Here is a 10,000-nt window from a genome sequence, read left to right on the forward strand (position 1 = left end):
CAGACACGCACACAGACAGACACACACACAGACACACACAGACAGTCACACACACAGACAGATACACACACAGAGACAGACACACTCACAGACACGCACACAGACACAGACTCACCGACAGACACACACAGACACACACACAGACAGACATACACAGACAGACACACACACAGACACACACACACCGACAGACAAACACAGAGACAAACACAGAGACACACACAGACACACACACACAGACACATGCACACAGACAGACACACACAGACACACACACAGACACACACACAGACACACACACAGACAGACATACACACAGACACAGACACACAGACAGACACACACAGACACACACACAGACACACACACACAGACAGACACACACACAGACACACACAGACACACACACAGACAGACACACACAGACACACACACAGACACACGCACACAGACACACACACAGACACACACAGACACACACACACAGACACACACACAGACACACACACAGACAGACACACACACAGACACACACACAGACAGACACACACAGACAGAGACACACACAGACACACACACACACTGACAGACACACACAGACACAAACACAGAGACACACACACAGACACACACACAGACACACGCACAAAGACACACACACAGACACACACACAGACAGACACGCACACAGACACAGACACACAGACAGACACACACAGAGACACACACAGACACACACACAGACACACGCACACAGACACACACACAGACACACACACAGACAGACAAACACACACAGACACACACACAGACAGACACACACAGACACACACACAGACACACACACAGACACACAGACACACACACAGACACACACACAGACACACACACAGACACAGATACACACACGCAGACAGAGACACACACACAGATACACACACACAGACACACACACACACAGACACACGCACACAGACACACACAGACAGACACACACACAGATACACACACACAGACAGACACACACACACAGACAGACACACACACACAGAGAGACACACACACAGACACACACACACAGACACACACACAGACACACACACAGACACACACAGACACACACACAGACACACACACAGACACACACACACACCGACAGACACACACAGACACAAACACAGAGACACACACACAGACACACACACACACACAGACACACACAGACACACACACAGACACACACACGCAGACACAAACACAGAGACAGACACACACACAGACAGACACACACACAGACACACAGACAGACACACACACAGACACACACAGACACACACACAGACACACACACAGACACACACACACACCGACAGACACACACAGACACAAACACAGAGACACACACACAGACACACACACACACACAGACACACACAGACACACACACAGACACACACACGCAGACACAAACACAGAGACAGACACACACACAGACAGACACACACACAGACACACAGACAGACACACAGAAACACACACAGACACACAAAAAGACACACACACAGACACACGCACACAGACACATACACAGACACACGCACAAAGACACACACACAGACACACACAGACACACACACAGACACACAGACACACACACAGACACAGATACACACACCCAGACAGAGACACACACACAGATACACACACACAGACAGACACACACACACAGACACACACACACAGACACACACAGAGACAGACACACACACAAACAGACACACACAGACACACACACAGACACACACACAGACACACACACAGAAAGACACACAGACACACAAACAGACACACACACACAGACACACGCACACAGACAGACACACACACAGACACACACACAGACAGACACACACAGATAGACACACACACAGACACACACACACCAACAGACACACAGAGACACACACACAGACACACACACACAGACACATGCACACAGACAGACACACAGACACAGATACACACAGCCAGACAGAGACACACACACAGATACACACACACAGACAGATACACACACACAGACACATAGACACACACACAGACACACACAGACAGACACACAAAGACACACACACAGACACACACACAGACACACAAACAGACAGACACACACACACAGACAGACACACACAGAGACACACACACAGACAGACACACACACACAGACACACAGAGACACACACAGAAACATGCACACAGACACACACACAGACACACACACACAGACACGCACACACAGACACACGCACACAGAGAGAAACACACACCTCGACACACACACAGACACACGCACACAGACAGACACACACAGACACACGCACACAGACACACACACACAGACACACGCACACAGACACATACACAGACACACGCACAAAGACACACACACAGACACACACACAGACACACACAGACAGACACACACAGACAGACACACAAACAGACACACACACAGACACACAAACAGACAGACACACACAGACAGACACAACACAGACACACACACACCGACAGACACACACAGACACTCACCCACAGACACATGCACAGAGACACACACACACAGACACACACACACAGACACATGCACACAGACACACACTCCGACACACACACAGACACACCCTCAGACACACACACAGACACACGCACACAGACACACACACAGACACACACACAGACAGACAAACACACACAGACACACACACAGACAGACACACACAGACACACACACAGACACACACACAGACACACAGACACACACACAGACACACACACAGACACACACACAGACACAGATACACACACCCAGACAGAGACACACACACAGATACACACACACAGACAGACACACGCACACAGACACACGCACACAGACACACACAGACAGACACACACACAGATACACACACACAGACAGACACACACACACAGACAGACACACACACACAGACAGACACACACACAGACACACACACACAGACACACACACACAGACACACAGACAGACAGACACACATACAGACACATGCACACAGACAGACACACACACAGACACACACACAGACAGATACACACACACAGACACACACACAGACACACACACAGACACACACACAGACAGACACACCCACACAGACAGACACACACAGAGACACACACACAGATACACACACACAGACAGACACACACACAGACACGCACACAGACACACACACAGACACACACACAGACACACACAGACAGTCACACACACAGACAGATACACACACAGAGACAGACACACTCACAGACACGCACACAGACACAGACTCACCGACAGACACACACAGACACACACACAGACAGACATACACAGACACACACACAGACACACACACACCGACACATGCACACAGACAGACACACACACAGACACACACAGAAACACGCACACAGACACACACACAGACACAAACACACAGACACACACACACAGACACACACACAGACACATGCACACAGACACACACACAGACACACACACAGACAGACACACACACACAGACACACACACAGACACATACACAGACAGACACACACACAGACACAGACACACAGATAGACACACACACACAGACACACACACAGACACACACAGACACACACACAGACACACACACAGACACACACACACACCGACAGACACACACAGACACAAACACAGAGACACACACACAGACACACACACACAGACAGACACACACAGACACACACACGCAGACACAAACACAGAGACAGACACACACACAGACACACACACAGACACACAGACAGACACACAGAAACACACACAGACACACACACAGACACACGCACAAAGACACACACACAGACACACACACAGACACACACACAGACAGACACACACACAGACACACACACACAGACACACACACAGACACACACACAGACAGACACACACACAGAAACACACACACAGACACACACACAGACACACACACAGACACACACAGAAACACGCACACAGACACACACACAGACAGAAACACACAGACACACACACACAGACACACACACAGACACATGCAAACAGACACACACACAGACACACACACAGACAGACACACACACACAGACACACACACAGACACATACACAGACAGACACACACACAGACACAGACACACAGATAGACACACACACACAGACACACACACAGACACACACAGACACACACACAGACACACACACAGACACACACACACACCGACAGACACACACAGACACAAACACAGAGACACACACACAGACACACACACACAGACAGACACACACAGACACACACACACAGACACACACACGCAGACACAAACACAGAGACAGACACACACACAGACACACACACAGACACACAGAAACACACACAGACACACACACAGACACACGCACAAAGACACACACACAGACACACACACAGACAGACACACACACAGACAAAGACACACAGACAGACACACACAGACACACACACACAGACACACACACAGACACATACACAGACAGACACACACACAGACACAGACACACAAAACACACACAGACACACACACAGACACACGAACACAGACACACGCACACAGACACACAGACACACACACACAGACAAACACACAGACAAACGCACACAGATACACACAAAGACACACGCACACAGACACACAGTCACACAGACACAGACACGCACAAAGACACACACACAGACACACACACAGACAGAAACACACACATACACAGACACACACAGACACACACACAGACACACACACAGACACACACACACCGACAGACACACACAGACACACACACAGACACACACACACTGACAGACACACACAGACACACACACAGACACACACACAGACACACACACAGACACATGCACACAGACAAACACACACACAGACACACACACACACAGACACACACACACACAGACACAGACACACACACGCAGACACACACACAGACACACACACACAGACACACACACAGACACACACACAGACACACACACAGACACACACACGCAGACACACACACAGACACACACACACAGACACACACACAGACACACACACACAGACACAAACACAGACACACACACAGACACATGCACACAGACACACACACTGACACAGATACACACACCCAGAGAGATACACACAGACAGACAGACAGACACACACAGACACACACACAGACACACACACAGACACAGATACACACAACCAGACAGAGACACACACACAGATACACACACACAGACAGACACACACACACAGACACACACACACAGACACACAGAGAGACAGACAAAGACACACAAACAGACACACACACAGACACACACACAGACACACACACACAGACACACACACACAGACACACACGCACAGACACACACACAGACACACACACACCGACAGACACACACAGACACACACACAGACACACACACAGAGACACACACACACAGACACATGCACACAGACAGACACACACACAGACACACACACAGACACACACAGACAGACACACAGAGACAGACACACAAACAGACACACACACACACACAAACAGACAGACACACACAGACAGACACACAGACAGACACACACAGACAGACACACAGACAGACACACACAGACAGACACACACACAGACACACAAACAGACAGACACACACAGACAGACACAACACAGACACACACACACCGACAGACACACACAGACACAGACACAGACACACACACAGACACTCACACACAGACACATGCACACAGACACACACACAGACACACACACACCGACAGACACACACAGACACACACACAGACACACACAGACACACACACACAGACACATGCACACAGACACACACTCCGACACACACACAGACACACACTCAGACACACACAGACACACGCACACAGACACACACACAGACACACACACAGACAGACACACACACAGACACACACCGACACACACACACAGACACACACACAGACACACACAGACACACACACAGACACACAGACACACACACAGACACACACACAGACACACACACAGACACAGATACACACACCCAGACAGAGACACACACACAGATACACACACACAGACAGACACACACACACAGACACACACAGAGACAGACACACACACACAAACAGACACACACACAGACACACACACAGACACACACACACAGACACACACACAGAAAGACACACAGACACACACACACCAACAGACACACAGAGACACACACACAGACACACACACACAGACACATGCACACAGACAGACACACAGACACAGATACACACAGCCAGACAGAGACACACACACAGATACACACACACAGACAGATACACACACACAGACACATAGACACACACACAGACACACACAGACAGACACACAAAGACACACACACACAGACACACACACAGACACACACACAGACAGACACACACACAGACACACACACACAGACACACACACAGACACACACACAGACACACACACAGACAGACACACACACAGACACAGACACACAGACACACACACAGACACACACACACAGACAGACACACACACAGACACAGACACACAGACACACAGACACACACACAGACACACACACAGACACACGCGCACATACAGACACACACCAACAGACAGACACACAGACACACACACGCAGACACAAACACAGACACACACACAGACACATGCACACAGACACACACCAAGACACACACACAGACACACACACACAGACAGACACACACACACAGACACACACAAAGACACACACACACAGACACACACACAGACACACACACAGACAGACACACACACACAGACACACAGACACACACACAGACACACACACAGACACATGCACACAGACACACACAAAGACACACACACACAGACACACACACACAGACAGACACACACACAGACACACACACAGACACACACACACAGACACACACACAGACACACACACAGACACACACACACAGACACACACACAGACAGACACACACACACAGACAGATACACAGACACACACACGCAGACACACACACAGACACACACACAGACACACACACAGACACACACACAGACAGACACACACACACAGACACACAGAGACACACACAGAAACATGCACACAGACACACACACAGACACACACACACAGACACGCACACACAGACACACGCACACAGAGAGAAACACACACCTCGACACACACACAGACACACGCACACAGACAGACACACACAGACACACGCACACAGACACACACACACAGACACACGCACACAGACACATACACAGACACACGCACAAAGACACACACACAGACACACACACAGACACACACAGACAGACACACACAGACAGACACACAAACAGACACACACACAGACACACAAACAGACAGACACACACAGACAGACACAACACAGACACACACACACCGACAGACACACACAGACACTCACCCACAGACACATGCACAGAGACACACACACACAGACACACACACACAGACACATGCACACAGACACACACTCCGACACACACACAGACACACCCTCAGACACACACACAGACACACGCACACAGACACACACACAGACACACACACAGACAGACAAACACACACAGACACACACACAGACAGACACACACAGACACACACACAGACACACACACAGACACACAGACACACACACAGACACACACACAGACACACACACAGACACAGATACACACACCCAGACAGAGACACACACACAGATACACACACACAGACAGACACACACACACAGACACACGCACACAGACACACACAGACAGACACACACACAGATACACACACACAGACAGACACACACACACAGACACACACACAGACAGATACACACACACAGACAGACACACACACACAGACAGACACACACACAGACACACACACACAGACACACACACACAGACACACAGACAGACAGACACACATACAGACACATGCACACAGACAGACACACACACAGACACACACACAGACAGATACACACACACAGACACACACACAGACACACACACAGACACACACACAGACAGACACACCCACACAGACAGACACACACAGAGACACACACACAGATACACACACACAGACAGACACACACACAGACACGCACACAGACACACACACAGACACACACACAGACACACACAGACAGTCACACACACAGACAGATACACACACAGAGACAGACACACTCACAGACACGCACACAGACACAGACTCACCGACAGACACACACAGACACACACACAGACAGACATACACAGACACACACACAGACACACACACACCGACACATGCACACAGACAGACACACACACAGACACACACAGAAACACGCACACAGACACACACACAGACACAAACACACAGACACACACACACAGACACAGACACAGACACATGCACACAGACACACACACAGACACACACACAGACAGACACACACACACAGACACACACACAGACACATACACAGACAGACACACACACAGACACAGACACACAGATAGACACACACACACAGACACACACACAGACACACACAGACACACACACAGACACACACACAGACACACACACACACCGACAGACACACACAGACACAAACACAGAGACACACACACAGACACACACACACAGACAGACACACACAGACACACACACGCAGACACAAACACAGAGACAGACACACACACAGACACACACACAGACACACAGACAGACACACAGAAACACACACAGACACACACACAGACACACGCACAAAGACACACACACAGACACACACACAGACAGACACACACACAGACACACACACACAGACACACACACAGACACACACACAGACAGACACACACACAGAAACACACACAGACACACACACAGACACACACAGAAACACGCACACAGACACACACACAGACACAAACACACAGACACACACACACAGACACACACACAGACACATGCAAACAGACACACACACAGACACACACACAGACAGACACACACACACAGACACACACACAGACACATACACAGACAGACACACACACAGACACAGACACACAGATAGACACACACACACAGACACACACACAGACACACACAGACACACACACAGACACACACACAGACACACACACACACCGACAGACACACACAGACACAAACACAGAGGCACACACACAGACACACACACACAGACAGACACACACAGACACACACACACAGACACACACACGCAGACACAAACACAGAGACAGACACACACACAGACACACACACAGACACACAGAAACACACACAGACACACACACAGACACACGCACAAAGACACACACACAGACACACACACAGACAGACACACACACAGACAAAGACACACAGACAGACACACACAGACACACACACACAGACACACACACAGACACATACACAGACAGACACACACACAGACACAGACACACAAAACACACACAGACACACACACAGACACACGGACACAGACACACGCACACAGACACACAGACACACACACACAGACAAACACACAGACAAACGCACACAGATACACACAAAGACACACGCACACAGACACACAGTCACACAGACACAGACACGCACAAAGACACACACACAGACACACACACAGACAGAAACACACACATACACAGACACACACAGACACACACACAGACACACACACAGACACACACACACCGACAGACACACACAGACACACACACAGAC

Source organism: Giraffa tippelskirchi, chromosome X, assembly GCF_054371585.1.
Source record: "Giraffa tippelskirchi isolate mGirTip1 chromosome X, T2T-mGirTip1v1.2.pri, whole genome shotgun sequence".
In the NCBI taxonomy this organism is placed as follows: domain Eukaryota; kingdom Metazoa; phylum Chordata; class Mammalia; order Artiodactyla; family Giraffidae; genus Giraffa; species Giraffa tippelskirchi.